This window comes from Sinohyriopsis cumingii, unplaced genomic scaffold (genome assembly GCF_028554795.1).
Source record: "Sinohyriopsis cumingii isolate HCF-2022 unplaced genomic scaffold, ASM2855479v2 utg001621l, whole genome shotgun sequence".
In the NCBI taxonomy this organism is placed as follows: Eukaryota; Metazoa; Mollusca; class Bivalvia; order Unionida; family Unionidae; genus Sinohyriopsis; species Sinohyriopsis cumingii.
The window spans coordinates 711,203-735,702 of NW_028316027.1; positions in this window are offsets into that span (position 1 = coordinate 711,203).

Here is a 24,500-nt window from a genome sequence, read left to right on the forward strand (position 1 = left end):
ACTACTGATATAAAATGTCAGCAAGATGATAAAACATCGAAAACTGAGCTTGAGCCCAGGAGATTTCTAATTAAAAGGTACTTGCGTAATTTTAGTTGAACAACAAAGAATAATATTCCCGATGCGGCACTTCCAATATTTTTTAATATCGATCATATTAAATTTTAATAAAGAGAAAACACGACGATAAGGTTAAATTTTTGAAATACTTCCTAAAAGCTTGTCTGTTATTATAGTTTCAGCGTAGATATTGATCATTCTGTGTATGTATGTATGTATGTATGTATGTATGTATGTATGTGTGTATGTATGTATGTATGTATGTATGAATGTATGTATGTATGTATATATGTATGTATGTATGTATGTTTGTGTGTGCATGTATGTATGTATGAATGTATGTATGTATATATGTATGTATGTCTGTATGTATGTATGAATGTATGTATGTATGTATGTATGTATGCATGCATGCATCCACGCACGCACACACACACGCACGCACGCACGTACGTACGTATGTATGTATGTGTATGCATGTATGTATGTATGTATGTATGTATGTATGTATGTATGTGTGTGTATTCATGTATGTATGTATGTATGTATGTATCTATGGGTGTATGTATGCATGCATGCATCCACGCACGCACGCACGCACGCACGCACGTACGTTCGTATGTATGTATGTATGTATGCATGTATGTATGTATGTATGTATGTGTGTGTATGCATGTATGTATGTATGTATGTATGTATGTATGTATGTATGTGTGTGTATGCATGTATGTATGTATGTATGTATGTATGTATGTATGTATGTATGTATGTATCTATGGGTGTATGTATGCATGCATGCATCCACGCACGCACGCACGCACGCACGTACGTATGTATGTATGTACGTATGTATGTATGTATGTATGTATGTATGTATGTGTGTATGTATGTATGTATGTATGTTAGTATGTATGTATGCATGCATGTATGTATGTGTCTGTATGTATGTATGTATGTATGTATGTATGTATGTATGTGATTTGTGATGTGATTTTGATTTTTAACGTAGCTTTAACAATTTTTCAGTCATATCGCTACGATGTCTGCAATGTGGCAGTTTATAGTGATGTCTAGCACTGGGGCATCATGCCGCAGACATGTAGCATGATGTCCCACCCAGTCACATTATCCTGACACCAGGCCGAGCAGTCCTAACACTAGCCTCTTAATGCTGAACTCCAAGCGAGGCAGCTGTTAGTACCGTTTTTTAAGTCTCTGGTATGACTCGGCCGGGGATCGAACCCACGACCTCCCGCATTAGAGGCGGACGCTCTAACCACTAGGCCACCGGAGCGGTGTGTATGTATGTATGTATGTATATATGTATGTATGTATGTATGTATGTATGTATGTATGTATGTATGTATGTATGTGTGTATGTATGTTTGTATGTATGTATACTTTAATTTTGTTCTGAATAATCTCGATATCAATATGTAGATTGTTTTCATGCACATGATTTTAAAAATTTCCTAAGTTCATTCGGTATTGTCAGTGTAAATGAAACTATTTCCTCTTAAGCAGAATGCGCTTCTACATCTTGGTCTTTGTTGCTTGCTTTATTGATTATTAATAACCAACTGCATTGACCCTAATCTTCTTTCACATAATGCGCCCCCAGTTCTGGCTCAATGCAGTTTACAGTTGAACGTGACTCATATAACATTACGTACTGTGTCGAAGACATACATTTTCCTCAAATATTTATTAGTTGGGAACAATTGAAATTATGTGAATCTAACAGCTTCCTCTAGGGGGAAAGCTAATTATATAGTTTTAGTTGATCTATAATGGCTAATATTCTCTATGAATGTGTTGATATTTTCGACAATCGGTCACATATATTACTTTAATGTATTCGAAGATTAAATATTGAGCAGATAAACTTGGCTGTTATCAAAGCCTCTATTCGTATACTGACCAGACTGGGCATGACCTTTAAGTTGCTGTGCTTTGCATATGTATGCGATGTTAATGCGCTCGATTTCCGAAATGACTTATCTAAATCGGTTTAGGGATGAAAGTATTTGTATCAAATAGTATTAAAATCTTCGCTGCGGAAACTTATTTTACATTGATAGTAGCTTAAATTCTGGTTAGTTTGACATTAAGATATTATCCTCACCCAGATTATGATTCAACAATATTCATAGTAATTCACACATAGCAGAGCAAAAATTAATAATAATAATAATAATAATGATAATAATAATAATAATAATAATAATGATAATAATAATAAAATAGCAATACTAATAATTATAATAATACCAGGAATGTTAACACTGTTGAAATGTTATTTACACTCCTTTCTAAAAAGGAATACCTCTACTCATCAAGTATTTGATTAAAGTGATTGAAGGAAGAGTGAATGTCTTTGGATCGAACATCTCTTAATTTTTGTTTCTTTATGTAGTGATGCGTACCTAAGTTAAATGTCTAACCTGGCCCATTCCAGTCCTTTACTCGCTGAAAATAATATTTTGTAGTCTATGCAGTACGATTGTACAATAACTGATTTTCAGCGAGTTTCTACTTTATCCGGCCTAACACATTTCCTCAGAGGTTTTCCACTGCATTGCGATTAAAGTCTAGGAGCACTATTAGACCTAACCTAGATTGCAACTCATCCCTTAACCAATGATGGTTATATTCAACAAGATAAAAATACAAAACTTGCAGACAAAAAACTTTAATCTTGACCTTCATATCCCATTTTTGATAATTTTGTTAACTTTCATTAAATTATATCTAATGCTTCACCGTGTATTTCCATCACAAATAAATTTGTAAAACGAGAAACCATTCCACTATTATGGCTGAGATGATCATGGGTACATATATGCACACAAAAGGTAGGAGTGAGATACTATACATAAAACTAGCTTCAGAGTAAAAACTTATTTAGAGTTACTTGAAAATAATAAGATCCCTATAGGAAGATGTATTTTTTCTTTTGAAACAAAGTCTGCAACTGGTCTACCGTTTAACCTACATTTTGATATTTCCCGCATTTAAAAAAGTGCAATATTGATGAAATCGTCAGAATGTTGAATATCGGAAGTTTAGTCACACACACCGCTGCAGGTAAATAAGTTCGTGTGAATTAGAACACAGTTGAAAAAAATCGACGTAAATAAATTACCCGAATAACCTGAATGACAATCTTCAACTGTGCATTAACGTTTTTAGTTCAATTATAGAAATGTTTTGGGACCACATTAAAGTATGATAGATATTGTTAGGTCTATTACTACGTATCATGGTGGTTGTTTCTCTGCAAGAACTTAATATATGGAAGTTACAACACTAATTAAAGTTACAATAGTATAATCCTTTTCTCACAAAAAATAGAATGGAATGATTCACTGACGGATTCAAAGTACTGGTCTGGCATTAACAACTATACCACAGAAACATCCCACAATGTGCCCATGTTATCCGGACATTAGTCCTGGAGCAGTTGCTCATCTAGTGCTTAAAAACAAAACTCTGAAATGCTCCTAAACATTCCTACTTAAACAGTACCTTATTCTATAATTTTACCAATAACTTTAATAGTGTAGAAAATATGCTACAATTGTGGTATTTAAAAATCAGAAGACAAATAAATTCAAAATGTATTACACAAAACAAAATATGAAGCAAAGCTACATTGTGATTAAAACAAGTCTTTAAAGACTCTCTGAAACACTTCAACGCAGTTTAAGTTCCGTGAAATTCTAATCTCACAATGAAATCTGCAAAATGCTACTTTTTGAAAGCTATCATGGCTGCTCAATAGTATGTACACTATTTCATATAGTACCTAGTCAATATGAATTGTGATCATTGTGAAATTGTTAACGCATATGACACTAATTTATTTTTGTTTTTCAGCAAATATACATGGTGTCGTCTGTAAACTGTTGCCTCAATTGAATATTCTGTTATATACCATATATGGTAGTCATTCTATAGTCACTGATATTTGAGACTGTCTCGCTGGGCTGAGAAAAAAACATTTCTGAATCACTTCATCTCGTTGTTTCACACCATTTAAACTGATTATAGTTGAACCAACATTCAGTTCTCATAGATTTGTATTGAGTCCTATGTCGATAATTATCTTCATAGAGATGTCAGCATACAAAGCTATTTCGTTTATATGGTTGTCATTTATTAAATGTACAATTGATTCTGCCGTAATTGTATCATTCTACAAACAAATGTTTCCCAGTTACTTTACCTAGATTTCTAAGTACTCACTATTGCAAGTACTCAATGTTCAAAGTAGCGAGCTTTGGAAGAAGCTTTAAGTTGACAAGATACTTTAGGAGATGAAAGTTATACGTTATTTGAAACTTTGTGCAATAGCCTGTAAAATAGATATTTTCATTGCCAATTGCATTTTTAGGGGTTTATCAGCTCCTGATTGTATCTATATCAATGTATTGGTAGTATTGCCTTCTTCAGTCCTATTTTTTCTACCCGAATTATGAAAATTTTGATGATAGTCAAGTTGATAAAATCACCACTTCCACATTATTTGGTGACGTCTTTTACAAGCATTGTACCTAATCTGTTTAGCACAGTATTCTTAGCATTTCCCTTCCCTTCATATTGAAAGATGCATATAGCATACACGGAATAAACAATATGTCTGGTTGTATTAAGTTGAAAAGTTAGTTTGGGTTAAATTTATTTGGGATTTAATAAATACGGTGATTTGCTAAATTGATCTCATTCTGGTATCTTTTCCTGCTTGTGAGGAGTTAAATGTTAGCATGCGTAAACATTTGTAATATTTTTATTATACTGTTAAACGGCACAATCGCTCAAAGAATCATTTAAGCAATACAACTCATACACTTAACACATAGTAATGAACAAGTACTCATACTTCATCAACTTAGCGGGAAGCTTAGAACAGAATTAAGTTATTCTGCCCAGATTTTACAAATGTTTTACATTAGATTTGGTGTTGAGTACATTAGTTACTGGCTAAAGTCGATGCATGACGAGCACACGCATCATCAGCGTTTTCAAGTACTGAGCCTCTCAATATAATTTAATTAATTTTTTATATCATCTGTTTTCTTGTAACTGTTTCAAAAGTTTATTCGCTTTAATTTCCCTCTTTTCACAAACGTCTTATGCATTAATTTCACAGATACTTCAACTGAGGGGCAGAGCGTTATCAAATTTACTACTACGATTCATGCAAACAAGACGATTCTATACTACGATTCATGCAAACAAGACGAAAATCGCATAATGATGTTTGGTCAACATTCGAATATCGATTTGAGTGATCAAGTGGAGGGACTCTGAGCGGATGGAAAATTCAGTCTGGCTCCGATATATGTAAATTATGGCAGATAGAGGACATTCGTAATACCTGGAGTCTATGCTTTACTTCCCAACAAAGAAAAAGAAAAATATCGACGAACATTTGACGCTCCCAAACAGTTGTGGTCATTGATTTCGTCCAGGTTTCAATCAACGCGGTAAGGTTGACGTTTCTGTCTTCCGAAATGAATGGATGCTTCTTCCACTTGACCAGGAACCTGCGCAAATCTCGCCGAGTAGGCCTGTTGCGCCGATACCCACTGATCCTGATTTCGATATTTCCGGCAGAGTTGGCTATTGTGCTTGAAACACCGACAAAGGAAGGTACAAAAAACTTATGTCGATCGTCAACTGGTTTGAGGACTCTTATTTGGGTCTCCCTAATCGCCTTCGAAGTTGATGATGTGCATCTTTCCCTCCGCAAATCTAGTCTGCCCACGAGAGGATCCTGAATGGAAAAATTATGCTGAAGTTGCCAGTCAGGGATTGCAAGCGGAATTTGTAACGGATCAACCTAAATATGTTGATGGAAAAAAGTCATTCAAAGTGCACGACGGAGAGGATGAACAATTTATCTGTGGAGACCAATAAACAACCAAACGCAGGAAATATTTTGATACTGACTTAAGAATCAAAGTATGTCGAGAAGTGAAACGTGCGAAATGTTGCTGAGTATTTACGAGGATTATCACTTAATTTTGTGATGGACTGATTATACTACTTGTTAGTATCTCGAAAGCTTTTATTCATTTGATAAAACATTAACATAATCTCCCCAAAATGTTGTTAGCAAAATTATTATTAATTGTATGAATAATGCATTAAAAGCGGTACAATATATTGTTGCTACGTTATCCTACGAGGACTATCACATAATTGTTTGATGGACGAATTATACAGCATGTTCGTGTTTGATAACGAATTTGTTTATTTGAGGTAACTTTACCATAATGTACACAAAGGCATGTTATCAAATATCGATGCGCAATCGTTTTAAGAAAAAAATCTAAATCAATCTTTTTCTCTCGCATATTTTGTTTTCACTGCATTTTTTTGGACTCTGTTCAACTCGGAAAGATGAGTTTACGTTTAACGTTTAGGACATCCTCAGAAAGGCATAGTACAGTATTCTAACGCCAAAACGGCCACGACAAAAAAGTCCTGCTTCCTCTTTATTGTGCTGTTATCACACGTGTCTAAAACACGACATAGCATGCAGGACATAATTTACAAGCATTCCGTGACCATATTTCATTCCCATTCATATCTTTCATGCTGAGATGCAGCTTTATAATTCTGCTATTCTGCAATTGCTTCTAGTGAACATGTCTATTGAAAGAAACACAATCTAATGGAAACAATTTTAAGAGCCTCAAATCAGTTTAAATATTACTCAATTAATCAAGGTAAATATATACAATGCTGGTTTTCAATCCTAACAAACAGTGTGAGATTCAGCAGATGCCTGAACATATCTTCGGTTATTGTAATTAACACAGAAAAAGACAGTGGTACAATGAAGAGGTTTACCAGTTTTGCTGTCAACTGGATTATTAAGTTATATTTCTTTAGCGTGGAGTCCGTCGCCAGACTCAAATGGAGTATTCGTTTTGTAAACAGGCCTTTCATTACTGCAATAAATTTCATCAAACTATTTTTAGTCAATTATTCTGTCTAGTAGAAATGTGTTTTATCATTTATCTATCTGCTGGCCGTCTGTATTGTTCTTGTTTCCCAAATGTTGTATTTCCTTATATCTGTTCCACATATTGATGATAATAAAACTACTCACGGTTGATTGTATTTCAACGTTTTGCTTATCTTGTCATTAAAGTTGTTTATCTCATTCATTACAGGAGTAAATATTTCATTATGCTTTAAAACATGCTTTAAGATTATTTTCTACTTGAATTCGTTTGCAACAAATGCATATGATGTTCCATTAACACACTAAAATTCAATGAAACATGGACACTGTAAGTTAGTACACCTATAACTGTTTATTGTTTATGTGTTTCTTAAGTGTGATTTTGAAAATAGAAATGTTGTCATATGTATAATATATGCATCGATAAAGAGAGAGGCAGTGGAAAAGGTTGAATAATATCATTTATTGGATAATAACCTGTTTATTTTATCTCACATACAGCTAACTATTTTACAAACTACAGAGAAATATTAAATACTACATTTAATTAATTAGCATTTAAATTAATATAAATCGCTGATAGACTGAAAGCAATTACTGAAATTACAGAGTCTCTTTCAGAAGACGTCTATGTACAAATGGGTGTACAAAGTGTGATTTTATCATCGACCATGGCCAACTTAAATGTGATTCTTAAAATCGAGCCTGATGTCACATATTTTATTCCCCCTCTTATCACGAAAAAATAAGAATTTTGCAAAATATTATAATTCTGGTCCATGGGAATTAAAAAAGTTTTCTATCTGACGACTAGTAATTTCTAATTGGACTATTGTAAACCCCCATCCCGCAATACATTGCAATTTAACTTAGCAATTATCTGGATTTATATATATATATATATATATATATATATATATATATATATATATATATATATATATATATATATATATATATATATATATATATATATATATATATATATATATATATATATATATATAAGTGTGAGTATGGAGCCGTGGTCATTTGTACAAGATCTCTGGGACTATGGGACTATGGCAAAATATTTCTTTAACCAATCAAAATTGACCTATCTTATATGCAGCCACTATATAAGTCTCAGTCATCCCATTATTGCCGCAGATTACCAATGGTAGCTGCGTAACAGATAAATCAGCAGCACCACTGTATTCAAGGTTTATCATAGAAGAAAAATACTTTGAAGAAAAATACTAAAATTCAATTTATGTATGAGAAACAGGTTTCGCTGGGGTTTGGAGTTTGGTATTCTATTCTGAATCGCTGAAAGAATGATATTTGAGAAGAAGACACTTACTTTTACAGTTATTGCAATATGGTATCTAAAAATGGTAGTTTTCGAAATTTTATATAAGAAGAAAAGACAATTTATTCTATAATACATTCGTTCAATTTGAGAACGTACATTCAAAGGTACAATGTTTACAGCACTGCTATATGCTTGATCTCGTTAGACGCGACCCATACTATGTATGTATTTATGTGTGTATGTATGTATGTATGTATGTATGTATGTATGTATGTATGTATGTATGTATGTATGTATGTATGTATGCATGTATCTATGTATCTATGTATGTTTGTACATATCTATGTATAGTGATGAATGCAAATATGTATGTATGTATGCATGCATCTATGTATGTGTATATGTATGTATGTATGTATGGATGTATGTATGTATGTATGTATGTATGTATGTATGTATGTATGTATGTATGTATGTATTTATGTATGTATACTTTAATTTTGTTCTAAATAATCTCGATATCAATATGTAGTCTGTTTTAATGCACATGATTTCAAACATTGCCTAAGTTCATACGTTATTGTCAGTGTAAATGAAACTAGTTCCTGTTCTGCATAATGCGCTTCTACCTCCTTGTCTATTTTGTTTGCTTTGTTGATTATTAATAACCAACTTCATTGTCGCTAATCTTCTTTCACATAATGCGCCGGCAGTTCTGGCTCAATGCAGTTTGCAGTTGAACGTGACTCATATAGAACAGCACATACTCAAATATTTATTAGTTGGGAACAATTGAAATGATGTGAATCTAACAGATTCCTCTAGGGGGAAAGCTAATTATATAATTTTATTTGATCTACAATGGGTAATATTCTCTATGGATGTGTTGATATTTTCCACTATCGGTCACATATGTTACCTTAATGCATCCGAAGAATAAACATCCAGCAGATAAACTTGGCTGTTATCAAAGCCTCTATTCGTATACTGACCAGACTGGGCATGACCTTTACGTTGCTGTGCTTTACACACGTATGCGATGTTAATGCGCTCGATTTCCGAAATGACTTATCTAAATCGGTTCAGGCATGTAAGTATTTGTATCAAATAGTATTAAAATCTTCGCTGCGGAAATTTATTTTACATTAATAGTAGCTTAAATTCCGGTTAGTGAGACATTAAGAGATTATCCTCGCCCAGATTATGATATCAACAATATTCATAGTAATTCACACATAGCAAAGCAAAAATTAATAATAATAATAATAATAATAATAATAATAATAATAATAATAATAAAATAACAATACTAATAATTATAATAATAACAGGAATGTTAACACTGTTGAAATGTTATTTACACTCTTTTCTAAAAAGGAATACCTCTACTCATCAAGTATTTGATTAAAGTGATTGAAGGAAGAGTGAATGTCTTTGGATCGAACATCTCTTAATTTTTGTTTCATTATGTAGAGATGGGTACCTAAGTTAAATGTTTAACCTGGGTCATTCCAGTACTTTACTCGCTGAAAATAATATTTTGTAGTCTATGCAGTACAATTGTACAATAATTGATTTTCAGCGAGTTTCTACTTTGTCCGGCATGACACATTTCCTCAGAGACTTTCCATTGCATTGCGATTAAAGCCTAGGAGCACTATTAGACTAAACCTAGATTGCAACTCGCTCATCCCTTAAGCAATGATGTTTGTATTCAGCAAGATAAAAATACAAAACTTGCAGACAAAAATCTTTAATCTTGACCTTCATATCCCATTTTTGATAGTTTTTTTAACTTTCATTAAATTGTGTCTAATGCTTCACCGTGTATTTCCTTCACAAATAAATTTGTAAAAAGAGAAACCATTCCATTATAAATGCTGAAATGATTATGGGTACCTATTTGCACACAAAGGGTAGGAGTAAGATATTATACACAAAACTAGCTTCAGAGTAAAACACTTATTTAGAGTTACTTGAAAATAATAAGATCCCTATAGGAACATGTATTTATTTCTTTTGAAACAAAGTCTGCAACCGGTCTACCGTTTAACCTACATTTTGATATTTCCCGCATTTAAAAAAGTGCAATAATGATGAAATCGGTAGAATGTTGAATATCGGAAGTTTAATCAAACACACCGCTGCAGGTAAATAAGTTCGTGTGAATTAGAACTAAGTTCAAAAATCGACGTAAATAAATGACCCGAATAACCTGAATGACAATCTTCAACTGTGCATTAACTTTTTTAGTTCAATTATAGAAATGTTTTGGGACCACATCACAGTATGATAGATATTGTTATGTCTTTTACTAAGTATCATGGGTGGATGTATCTCTGCAATAACTTAATATATGGAAGTTACAACACTAATTAAACTTACAATAGTATAATCCTTTTCTCACAAATAATAAAATGGAATGATTCACTGACGGATTCAAAGTACTGGTCGGGCATTAACAAATATACCACAGAAACATTCCACAATATGCCAATGTTATCCGGACATTAGTACTGGAGCAGTTGCTCATCTAGTGCATAAAAACAAAACTCTGTCATGCTCCTAAAGATTCCTACTAAAACAGTACCTTACTCTATAATTTTTACCAATAACTTTAATGGTGTAGAAAATATATTACAACTGTGGTATTTAAAAATCAGAAGACAAACAAATTCAAAATGTATTACACAAAACAAATTATGAAACAAATCTACATTGTGATTAAAACTAGACTTTAAAGACTGTCTGAAACACCTCAACGCGGTTTAAGTTCCGTGGTATTCTTATCCAACAATACAATCTGCAAAATGCTAGTTTTTGAAAGCTGTCATGGCTACACAATAGTATGTACACTATTTCATATAGTACCTAGTCAATATATGAATCGATAAAGAGAGAGGCAGTGGAAAAGGTTGAATAATATCATTTATTGGATAAAAACCTGTTTATTTTATCTCACATATAGCTAACTATTTTACAAACTGCACAGAAATATTAAATACTACATTTAATTAATTAGCATTTAAATTAATATAAATCGCTGATAGACTGAAAGCAATTACGGAAATTACAGAGTCTCTTTCAGAAGACGTCTATGTACAAATGGGTGTACAAAGTGTGATTTCATCATCGACCATGGCCAACTTAAATGTGATTCTTAAAATCGAGCCTGATGTCACATATTGTATTCCCCCTCTTATCACGAAAAAATAAGAATTTTGCAAAATATTATAATTATGGTCCATGGGAATTAAATAAGTTTTCTATCTGATGACTAGTAATTTCTAATTGGACTATTGTAAACCCCCATCCCGCAATACATTGCAATTTAACTTAGCAATTACCTGGATATATATATATATATATATATATATATATATATATATATATATATATATATATATATATATATATATATATATATATATATATATATATATATATAAGTGTGAGTATGGAGCCGTTCTCTGTTGTAGAAGATCTCTGGGACTATGGCCAAATATTTCTTTAACCAATCAAAATTGACCTATCTGATGTGCAGCCACTATATAAGTCACTGTCAGCAGCACAACTGTATTCAAGGTTTATCATAGAAGAAAAATACTTTGAAGAGAAATACTAAAATTCAATTTATGTATGTGAAACAGGTTTCGCTGGGGTTTGGAGTTTGATATTATATTCTGTATCGCTGAAAAAATGATATTCCAGAAGAAGACATTTATTTTTACAGTTATTGCAATATGGTGCCAGAAAATGGTGGTTACATCACGTGAGTAATGCTTTTATTGCTTTGCATTCATACATACCTCTTCATATATATATATATATATATATATATATATATATATATATATATATATATATATATATATATATATATATTTAACAGTGTAATTTCACCTTTAATGTATCTATATATGCATGTATTTATATATGTATGCATGTGTCCTTGTAGGTATCAATGTATCCACCTTCTTCTCTGGTATTTTAAATTACCAAATTGTCATATGATTTAAGGTTTTTATATGTTTAGCTTTTTCTTTTTTATACAACTTTCACAGAATTTTAACGTCTTCAAAAAATACAAAGCTACTAAATGTAAAATCCTTGTAACATATGAGCTACTAATTTGACCGAGATAATGTTCACCCTAGATACAACAAAATCTTTTTCATTTTCACTCGTGGGAAATAAATTTTTATCTGTAGCTTGCACCGAAAATGTACATAATTTGATTTTCTGAATAGAGGCAAATCCGCTTCGGATTCTATATGTCTGGAGACAGTTAATACTATACGTCTACTAAGCCAAAAACGTGTTGTAGACCGACGATAGATGTTAATGTAGATTATTGATATATTTCAAACTGACTGTGTGGATACACGTTTGCAATTATTTGATTTGGTTACCTTGTACGTACAAAATACATACTATTCATAATATACATCTTGACAATAATGCAATGTCTGCAGACAAAAGGCATTAAATCTCGTTATTTAGGCTAACAATTTCCTGCTTTTATCAACCGTTGAGAAATGTATCATGTTTCAGTGAATTAATTATTTTCCAGATAGCGGTGAAAAAAGATGTTGCTCAGCTGTATCGGCGTATTTATGAATGAGTTCGTAAAAAAACAATACCTAGAAATTAGCTGAGGAAACTTTTACTTGTGATCTGCGTGAACATTAAACAAATAGCTCTCGTATTGGTGTAGTTTTCCTATTTCTTAATAGACCCCTATTACAACAGTGTGTACGTATAGACTTAACACCTGTGTGTGTGTGTGTGTGTGTGTGTGTGTGTGTGTGTGTGTGTGTGTGTGTGACAATAAAGAGAGAACGTATCAACAATGAATATAATATTTAATTTCTACGAATGTCTAATTCCGAGAGAGAGAGAGAGAGAGAGAATACAAAACCAAAATGCATTATGTGATACATTTCTGCGCCCTTAGGTCAGCGTAAAAAAAATAGAAATATTACATAATGGGTTTGGGGTATTTTATATACGAAGAAAAGACAATTTGTTCTATAATACATTCGTTCAATTTGAGCACGTACATTCAAAGGTACAATGTTTGCAGCAATGCTATAAGCTTGAACCGTTACTACCAGCATACGTTACGTGTAAATGTGCTGATTTCGAAGAAAGAATCTAGAAGTCATTACCCAACTATGTATTAAAGTAGCACTATTTTGAAACACAAGTCAAACTGTTCAAGTTCTGTAAATGTGTGGATGAGGACAAGTTAGTCCTTGTAAAGGAAAATAAAAATAGATAAAAATCTGAACCAGGCTTTGAAAGAAAATAACTCGACGATAGATTATGACAAATTATCCACCCTATTAATTCCATTTCAAACACAAGAAAAATAACTACTTTGTTCTGTTTTAACTAACTTCGGACACACGTGGATTCTACTTATGCAGTAGAGACGTACCGAAAGACTACAATGTTCACTTAATATTTGCATGTTTACAAATAAGAGGCAAATATATTGAAAAAAATGAATATATGCACCTGGTAATTTGATATGTTACTACACCCCACCACCAAAATTAAAAAGTGAGATACAGCCACACTCTCTGTATTGGTTTGGTATGTTCGAGATTAAGCTAAAAAGAGGATATTAGAATAGCAGAGTATGAAAGACATATATATGTGAATATTTACGAAATAGGTGAACCATGCTACATAAATCACCTTAGAATAACTCAGAGAAACAAGGACATGTTAAATATACTTCAAATGGCGATACTAATGGCTATTAAAGATGGAAAGTGATACTATCAAGTTATATATAAAAATATATATTTGTTTACATCTACGATGTACTCAGTAAAACAAAACTCTTTCAAAACCGAAAATCAAAATTTAGTCGCAAAGGTTTTCGGGTTTGAGACTTTCCTCTGAATTTTGAACAAAGTTTTAATTTGCTGAAACTTAACTGCTTAAAGTATTATTGTATTCATCATGATGCAAATACAATCTATTCAGCTAAACAAATCATTCAGCCGTTTGAAAGTGGGGTAGTGATCACGGTCCTATAAACTTTGCCTTTGGATTGTGTTTGAAGCGTTGCTTATATTCCGTTTGGTGTATTCACTATATACATGGGATTCATGATTGTGAATAAAAGGTAAATCCATGCTGTGACAAATACTCCTCCTTTGCTCCCGAATTATTATTTGTAGATCTGATAGGTTAATCTAGAGGAAACGTTTCTTGTGTAATTTTACTGGGGCTATTATGATTATTATTCTCGATGGGATGTGTTAAATATTTGTTAGTATCGATCATATTAAATTTGAATTAAAAGGGAACATGCTGAAACGTCAAGGCTGTTAACGAAGTAATGTTCACTTTTTGAAACAACAATTCAAGACAATACTGACGATTGCTTTTAAAGACTCATTATGCAATAAAAAAGACCGAAAGCTTGACAGTCGAACATTTGTATTCATACTATACACAATTATTCAAGATGCAAGATTCAAACAAAGTAACAGCAATACAATCAATTTTCAGCAGTCACCTAGATTCACGAAAATATGGCACGGTGTTGTAGATGCCATCAGATAAGACATTCGAGTATATTTCTTTAACAGCTGGTTTGTGTACTTGCTTGAATTCACTGAGATGTAGGAGAAAATATCGCAAAATTTATCTATCTGTGTGACTTGACTCCTAATTTATTATTGTTTATTATTGTGTACTGATTGTGGAAAGGGGGAGGGGCTCTATAGAGAAGATTATCTTTATTTATATAATGTACATTTTTTGTCAGAAAAGGACTTCATGACTTAGAATTATCGTAGATAATGTTGGTTGGAGTCTATCGGACTTCAATATAATTGGGGAGACAACTTGTCCCATGACTGTTTCCTAAATCATAAAAGAGTTGTGACCCTTATACAGCGTCGTAACCGACGACTACTTGAAGTTGGGTGTGCCATCAGGGGCAATAGTATGTTTGCCCGACGAAGGCAAATAAGTTGATCAGATCGAGAATTCAGTCTAAGAAAGTGTGATATTTGAAGATAAATATACACATTCAATGAACACACATGCACTAATAGAATTGTAAAATTGTGATATGAGGAGACAATTATTTTTGTCCAATGATCACACAATGTTTACTAGTAAAAGCGTGGTGTGTGAAGAGAAACCTGTCACATTCAATGACCACACAAAATTAATATGATGGAGGTGGTATATAGTGAGAAAACATCACCAATAATTACCCAAGCGAAGTTTTATAGCTGCAGTTTATATGGACATCAAGGCGAACTCAGTTTCATTTATTTAGTTGGAACTTGCAAAATAAACATTCTCAAAGAACAGGAACTAAATGCCACATATATAAATATCTCAAACTCATGAAATTGATCCAAGATTTAAAATAATAGAAGTGAAGAAATTGTTATTTGATTGTAATACGAGAAACTGAAGTTCTAATTTAAATACCGAAATTACAGCATTAGCTATATATATCTAAAAACTTTTTAACTAGCGAAATTGTTAATGAGACAAAGTTGATTGTGAAATAAATGTTAAGTAAATTATAGAAGTAACTTAAATCTAGAATTAATGTAGACACCCATGTATTGCAATATTGACTCTTAATCCTGACTGTTTCATGCTGCTGTACATACCCAGTGAATATGGGCTTCACTCGCTCTGTTGTGAAGTTTATTCTGGCTTTTCTGGCAGCCGACTCTAACTTTTCCGGGCCTTAAATACCGTATAGTTGGAATTTCGCTGGAAAACCGTTGAAAGCAGGAAGGCTGTTGGAAAAGTGCTGGATGTATAATTTGGAAAATTGTCGGCAAAACCTAGCTCATCTTGAGACTATTATATTTCCAACTACTAAAAATATGTATTTATTAAAATTATCACCAGGGGAAAACACTTTATTGAAAATTTATCCCAAACCTATTGCTGAACCGCAGTTTGGTTACTCACATCGCCTTCCGTACAATACTAGAACTATCTAGCGTATTGTCAGTGAGCAATAAACAGAAATGGAGCGACCTACGAAGGATACACATAATGATGGATCAAATGAAACCCAGTATTTTCTATAAGCATCGATAACATCTATTAAATATCACCCCCGTAATGGAATATGGTCTCCGCAATCACCCCAATCTGTAAAACGTCTCCTTTTCATTTCAAATTTGTAAATGCGTTTTCCGAAATCGTCAGTAGGTCAGACGTACGTGTACACATTATTACTTCTATGTGCCGTAATCAGCTAATAGTTCCTGTAATCATTATTATTTTTAACTGTAGCTAATTTTCTTCCTATTTCGAAAACGTACTTGCTGAGAAACAAAATAGGTTGTGTAGTGTAGTGTAGTAATTGTGGTGTTTTTATAAGTCGTTAAGTATAGTGTTCCGCGAACTTTCATCAATTACCATATATATATATATATATATATATATATATATATATATATATATATATATATATATATATATATATATATATATATATATAATCCACATGATTTCCAACACGATTTATCAATATATATCCGTAGGGATGGTGGGTTGTTGCTTTATAAACGGAACATAACAAAACTTGCATTTTTATCAAAAAGTATTAAATTCGCCGTTGTAGAACTCTTTTTCTACACTTGTAGCAACATTAGTGTGACATTAAAACACGTTTTACCCTCATCCTGATATCAACAATTTCTTAGAGATCAATACCTAACAATGTTATTATTATTATTATTATTATTATTATTATTATTATTAAAAAATAATTGACTAAATATTGTTTGCACTCCCTGCTAAAAAATGAATTTCTGTTTGCATAAAATGTTTGATAGAAATGATAGTAGGAAAGAGAGTACAACGTTTTGAATGTGTATGTTTGAAATTTCGTTTCATTACAAGAAATAAAGACATAGTTTAATAGTTCGAGAATACTTCTTTTCAGTCCTGTATGCACTATAATTGCACAATGTATGATTTTCGTCGTGGAGGCTACCTAGCCTCGGATAGCATACGTCCGTAGAGACCGAGATTAAAGTCGATCATCACGATATACGACACCTGCATTGAAATAAGATACAAAACAAGCAATATTAATAATATTCATCAAGTTAATAAGAAAACATTGTTTAGAAACAAGTGCAGTAAAATTTAACTGTAACCTTCGTCCCCCACCATTGATAAATTTATCAACTTTCATTACTTCACATCTAACGCTTCGCCAGGTGTTTCCTTCGAAGAGATATGTACAATGGACGCCCTTGGTTGTTTCTTTTATAACTACATTCGTCGGCTCGCCATGCGCTTTTGAGATCTGGGATGAGGGTTTAAACATTGTAAACCCAAATATCGGAAATATTCTTCTAAACATTGAAAAACTTTAATCAACAATTGTCATATTTAGCATTATCGATATATCTGGTCAATGTGAAACATTTTAAGACAATACTACGATGATTACACTGGTCAACAGTGAAATCATTACTGACTTGAAAAGGCCCTAATCTGTAGTATTTTGGTGTGCCGAACACGAATATAACCGTGAAAAATTTGTATTGGCTCTCGTTTTGAAGATATTCATATACCTCATTTTCTATGTTTCACTGTGTAAATTTCTCCAGTAGGACTGCAGCAACATCTGGAATAATGATGTAACATTGCATAATACCATCATGCTCACATCATCCACAGTTGATTGCATCATTTTCTGATGCAATGCAATACTAATGCCATGCGGCTGCTGAAATAAGTTGACGTCAGCAGTGTACTATACATGTGTAGGCCTATTATACTAATGCCAGGCGGCTGCTGAAGCTGACGTAAGCAGTGTACTATATAAAGCCCAATCAGATAGGTTCAGCATTTAAAATATTTTAGACGTTGTGCGAGACAGTTCAAGCTACTGTTACATAAAACTTATTATTTTATCCATTTACGTACAATAAAGAACAGTAATGCCTCGAAAGTGTGTTAATACCGCGGACAATTTTTGCTATATTTGTGGGGAAGTGACATTTGCCAACCAGAAGAAAAGTATCAATTCTCAAGTGAAGAAGGCATATCATCTTTACTTCGGATGCAAGGTTGGTGACCAAGACAAGCCTTGGGCTCTGCATATATGCTGTGCTACATGTACAACACAGCTTTCACAGTGGTTGAATTGCAAAAGGTCATCAATGCCGTTTGCGGTCCCAATGGTGTGGAGAGAGCCAAGCAACCACCTAAATGACTGTTACTTCTGCTTGGTTCCTCCTCTTTCCGGCGGAATAACGAAGCGAAAGAAGTCGAGAATAGTCTACCCAAACATTCCGTCTGCATTGAGACCAGTTCCACATGATGAGGGACTTCCTATTCCAGAACCTTCAGCAGAATATTCTCTTGATTCATCTGACGAAGACAAAGGTGAGTCGACCTGTTCTTCTCCTGGTCCATCAGCATGCAGTGATCCAGATTTTCACTGTGGTGCATCATCAACCCCACACAGAATAACACAGGAAGAACTAAATGACCTGATTCGTGATTTGGACTTATCAAAGAACAAGGCAGAATTGCTAGGATCAAGACTCCAACAATGGAATCTTCTAGAAGAAGATGTCACAATTACTGCATATCGAAAGCGCCACCAGCAATTGGAGCCTTTCTTCAGAAAGGAAAGTAATCTGATATTCTGTTCCGATATTGAGGGCCTCATGAATGCTTTAAAAATCACTCATGACCCACAAGAATGGAGACTATTTGTGGACTCTTCGAAACTGAGTCTCAAGGCTGTGCTTTTGCACAATGGAAACATTCTTCCATCTATTCCAGTAGCGTATGCTGTCCACATGAAAGAGACATACGATAACTTAAGGCAGCTACTGAATTCCATTGAGTATAACAAGTACAGCTGGCACCTCTGTGGTGATTTGAAGGTAGTTGCCCTTTTAATGGGACTGCAGCAAGGATATACAAAATACATGTGTTTCTTATGCGAGTGGGATAGCCGAGCAAGGGAAATGCACTACATGAGGAAGGAATGGACTCACAGGCAGAATGTAGCCATTGGAGAGAAGAATATCCAACACCCAGCTCTGGTTGAGGCTCAGAAAATCTTGCTACCACCCCTTCACATCAAACTAGGTTTGATGAAGAACTTCGTGAAAACCATTGACCGGACTTTGCCAGCATTCCGATACCTGCATGAAAAATTCCCTCGACTCAGCGAAGCAAAGATTAAAGAGGGAGTTTTTGTGGGTCCTCAGATTCGAGAGCTTTTCAAAGATGACCGGTTCAACAACTTGCTGGAAGGTGACGCGAAACAAGCATGGAATGCTTTTCGCCTAGTTTCTACAAACTTCCTCGGAAATGTTAGGGCAGAAAACTATAAGGAACTAGTAGAAGACATGTTGATGAAGTATAAGAAACTTGGCTGCAATATGTCTCTAAAGATTCACTTCCTTCATTCCCATTTGGATTTCTTTCCTAGCAACTGTGGTATTGTTAGTGATGAACACGGCGAACGTTTTCATCAAGATATCGCAACAATGGAACAAAGATACCAGGGAAAATGGTCCACTACAATGCTGGCTGACTACTGCTGGACACTCCTCAGAGATGCTCCCGAACAGCTGTACAAGAGACAGGCGAAGAAATCTAAGATGTAGTCAATGACTTGATTTTTTATAGGTAGGCTATTACAGTTGACCTTTTACTATTGGAATGCATTTCGTTATGTAAACATTAATTTCTTGCAGATTACAAAAAAACTAGAGCCAATTTTGCAATTTGACTGTCATATTCGTGTTCAGCACATAAAAATTGATAAGAATTGACTAATTTTATTTCAGTAACATGACTTTTGTAAAAATTTGTTGTCCAGTGTTACTTAATTACTATTGAAGTTTACAGAGTGGGCGAGAAAGTTCACCATATTTGGGGTGAGATTGTTATTTACGTTCCCATTCTTTTAAAGTCCAGGTGTAGATTAAATCTTGAAAGTGATACCGTATAATATATATGGGTAGAAATTATCCTTTATAAAAAACCTTCTTCTTTTGTAAATTTGTACCGTCCTTTAAACTCACATGCTTGTTGTATTGGCATATCGAACGTGAGATTGAACATGTCACTCTACCCTCGTATTATATGGATTGGATCATCATTGGCGATTTTAAAATATATATGTTGAATCAAAATCATAACAAGGTGGTTAGATATGTTTAACTTTCATAATCTTCCTTAATTTCCTATAAACCAACATGAGTAACCTAGGCAGCATCTAATTCGATTGACGACATGGACATCACTTACTCACACATCAGAAACCATTGTACAATAAGAGGATGTAAGTGCAACACTATTCGCATTGATACTCTAGAAATTTAAGTTCTTACAGTAAATTCTAGTCCGTGAATAACGAGTACGTGTTGGTTTAAAACTTATGTTCCCCTGAATTATATTCCGATTTAACTGTATACACCTATTTTCCAATTCTTTAATTTTTTGTCAATTAACGAACCATTCTCTGTTATTTCCTGCGACATTCTTGTCGGCTCTTTCAGTAGGATTAGGTGACTTAATGTGATGTACATAGTGCGTCCGCATCGGATGCGAGAGATCGTGAGTTCGAACCCCGGCTGAGTCATACCAAAGATTTATAAAATGACACTAACAGCTGCCTCGCAAAGGCGCTCAGCATTAAAATATTAGTGTTAGGACTGGTTGGTCTGGCGTCAGGCTAATGTGAATGGGTGGGACATCATACAACGTGTCTGCAGCATGACGTCCCAGTGCAAGATATCAACATAAACTGCCACAGGGCAGACATGGTAGCGATATGAATGCAATTTTTTTAAAGCTACGTTAACAATCCAAACCACGCACGCAGACACACACACATACATACAAAGACACACACGATATGTATATGTATGTCATTTTGTATACGATAACCTTTGATACTATACATATCATCCTCTTAATTTAAAGACAATAATAATAATAATAATAATAATAATAATAATAATAATAATAATAATAATAATAATTTCAATAATAATAATAACAATATTATTATTATTATTATTATTATTATTAATTTGACAAGATCTGCATTGTGGAATGTTGGCAATGTGTAATCAAAAGTCAATAGTCATGTAACGTCCAATGCGCGCGTAGGGAAAACAATATGCAATTCTACTAACCTGTCATATTACAGTCTTACATAACCTTAAGAATTCATTCTCTGACATATATATATGTTATATACTTGAGAAATAGGAAAAAGGTATTAAAATTTCTTTCTTTATTGTTCGTATCTTTAATGAGTATGTATGCATGTATGTATGTATGTATGGTATGTATGTATGTATGTATGTATGTATGTATATATGTATGTATGTATGTATGTATGTATGTATGTATGTATGTATGTATGCATGCATGCATGCATGCATGCATGCATGCATGCATGCATGTATGTATGTATGCATGCATGTATGTACAGAGTTTCACCACACTTTAGCACAATTCTCGCAATGTGGTGCCGATTAATAAATTGAAATGTTTCACCGTAAAGAAATTCATACGAACATGATACTAGCAGTGAAATCGTACACCACTTTATTGAAAAAAATCAACATTCATTATTGAATTAGCCAGTCAGGTGCTAATGCCGCTATAAAGTCATATTAATACACGCTAAACATGAACATATTTATAAACGCATAACGTCATTCCTTGCTTTGTGGCACGTGTTAAAACAAAACAAGCTATGATTTATTTTATGTATGGCATATATTGATAGCCAACAGCAAAACACAATGATTGCGTCCGATCAAACGCGCACGAATATGATTGTAGTTACATTGAAAAATGTTCCCCTTGAGTGGTAAACCAAATCCGTGCACTGCTATTTCAAAATAAAAGTAATTTCTTTGTCATGGCTCTAAGATCACATGACATAAATATCCAACCTTCAAATTATTTCACACCTGCCTAACATGAAAACCATTATTCTTGATTTAAAAGTATTATATCGCAAACTCCTCATGCAAAATGCCAGTATAATTTGCTGTTGAAGTGTTTCTCTTTCCAAACCAAAAAATAAAGTAAACACTGCAGAGACTTCAATCTTTCATTAGCAGTATTACTTGTACTTAACACAATCATTTTCTCTTCAAACATTAATAAGTTGCAACGATTTGAAATGATATGAAATACAAAACTTCCTCCTGAGCACTACGTGTGTAATGGAACAACAATGTGTAATCTTCTCTATGCGATGCTCTGAAAATTATTCTGTATTGATCATACTGAATATTACTGAGCTGGGAAAATTATATCTCGTCAATTTTTGATACGAAGCGCAAGCGAATTCCATGACACACCCAAATATGAAATATTTAGCGGTGTGCTTAATTTTTTGTCCTTGATTGAGGGTAGAGGTTTGTCTTACCTGGTTTTTGTGGTGATTCGAAGAAATAACAAAGTTGTTAACTTGAATATGAGCTTAAGACCTGACCTTGTTTTACAGTTCAACTAGGTTTTTCCCTAGGAAATATATTACGGGACAGGTCAAGATGGGCTTGAATATAAAAAGGTATGATAAACAATTATTCACTCCTGTGTCCTGATCAGTCATTGGAATCACTTATGCTTAGGTTCAGATACAGTTTGAAAGGAGTTACTTTTTTAAATTATACTCTGGAAATACAAAGAGATCATTGATTTCTACACTAAAACACTACCTTGGAATTATGGTTGACTCACTAAAAGGACATTCTAGATTATTCCAATGTTTTAAGTCGGGAATCGTTCGGAACATTTTAACATTGTATACTTTTGGACTCTCTATCCTTTTGGACTTGTAATATGAGATTTAGGATAGTTTGGAGTTTGGTCCGAAATGCTTTAAACGTGTCATGTGATTTAAGGCTGTGACGTTGAGAAATAGGTTGTGTGTTTTTAATAATGATTTTGATTTCGCTCTTTCTTTTACATAGTTCAGGACCTTAAGGATTAACATAAATTTGGGCTCGTCGTGGATCTGAATTTCTTTAAAACATTTTGAAGATATTAAAAATTGTCTTTGAAACTTGAATTAACTTTCGTTCGGAATTTTCATTATCTTCTGGTAAATATTTTAATTTCACACATTTTATAAGTTTTACTGAAACCAGCAGATATTCACAATGTCATCTACTGTAGTGGTCTTTGTTTCATATCCTACCTAGAAGGGGTCAGAATATATAAAAAAAGAGCTCTTTGAACTTGCATTATGATCTCTCTGAAGCGAAAGCATGATTAAGAAAACCTGAACTGGAGACAAAGACTGTTATGATTCAGTATTTGGTGGGAAAGGAAATTTTGGATGATAATGCTTTGGGATTGATTGATAAGTCTGTCTTTAGTTTTTATAGGAAATTAGAGGACCAGATATAATTAGAATTAACAAAGTTCCAGCTTCAGAAGGAAATGCAAATTCAGAAAGAGGAAAATGAGAATCATATCAAAAGGAAGAGAGATATATGAAAGAGAACTACAAATGCAGAGAAGGAATACAGAGGAAAAACAAATGCAAAGAGAGCAAAGTATGAGGCGGAATAAAAAAAAGAGCGGGAAGTACAAAATGTAGATGCTGAGAGAAGAGACGTAAATGTTGATGCATAGAGAAGAAAGATAAATGCAATATAGATTTAAACAAATTAGAAACTACAAATGGAACACGTTTTTCCCTTTACACACAAATTCATGTTTTAATGTTATCAGAAATATTAGGTTAGTATTCCTTTTGAGGAAAAAGAAGATAAAAAGATAAAAAAATGTTGAAAACTTAAAATGGACAAGAGAGAATTTTACTTTGTTTCTACAAAGTGTACTTAATGGCAGTGACCATGATATTTATATTTCACTTTCTGCACAACAATGCGTTGATAATAATGTGGTTAAGGAACATATCTTGAGGGGCTTTGGGCTTGTTACCTTAGACATATCGACAAGGCTTTAGGAATTGAAGAAGAGACCTGGACAAACCGATGTCGAAATTGTATGGAAAAAAAACAACAACTATTTGATAGGTGGTCTTTCAGAAATCATGTATATGATATGATTGATCAAAGTTCTTTATCTCTTCCTATGTGCACTTATTTGAGAACGTCATTTCTGATTTATTAAAGTCGA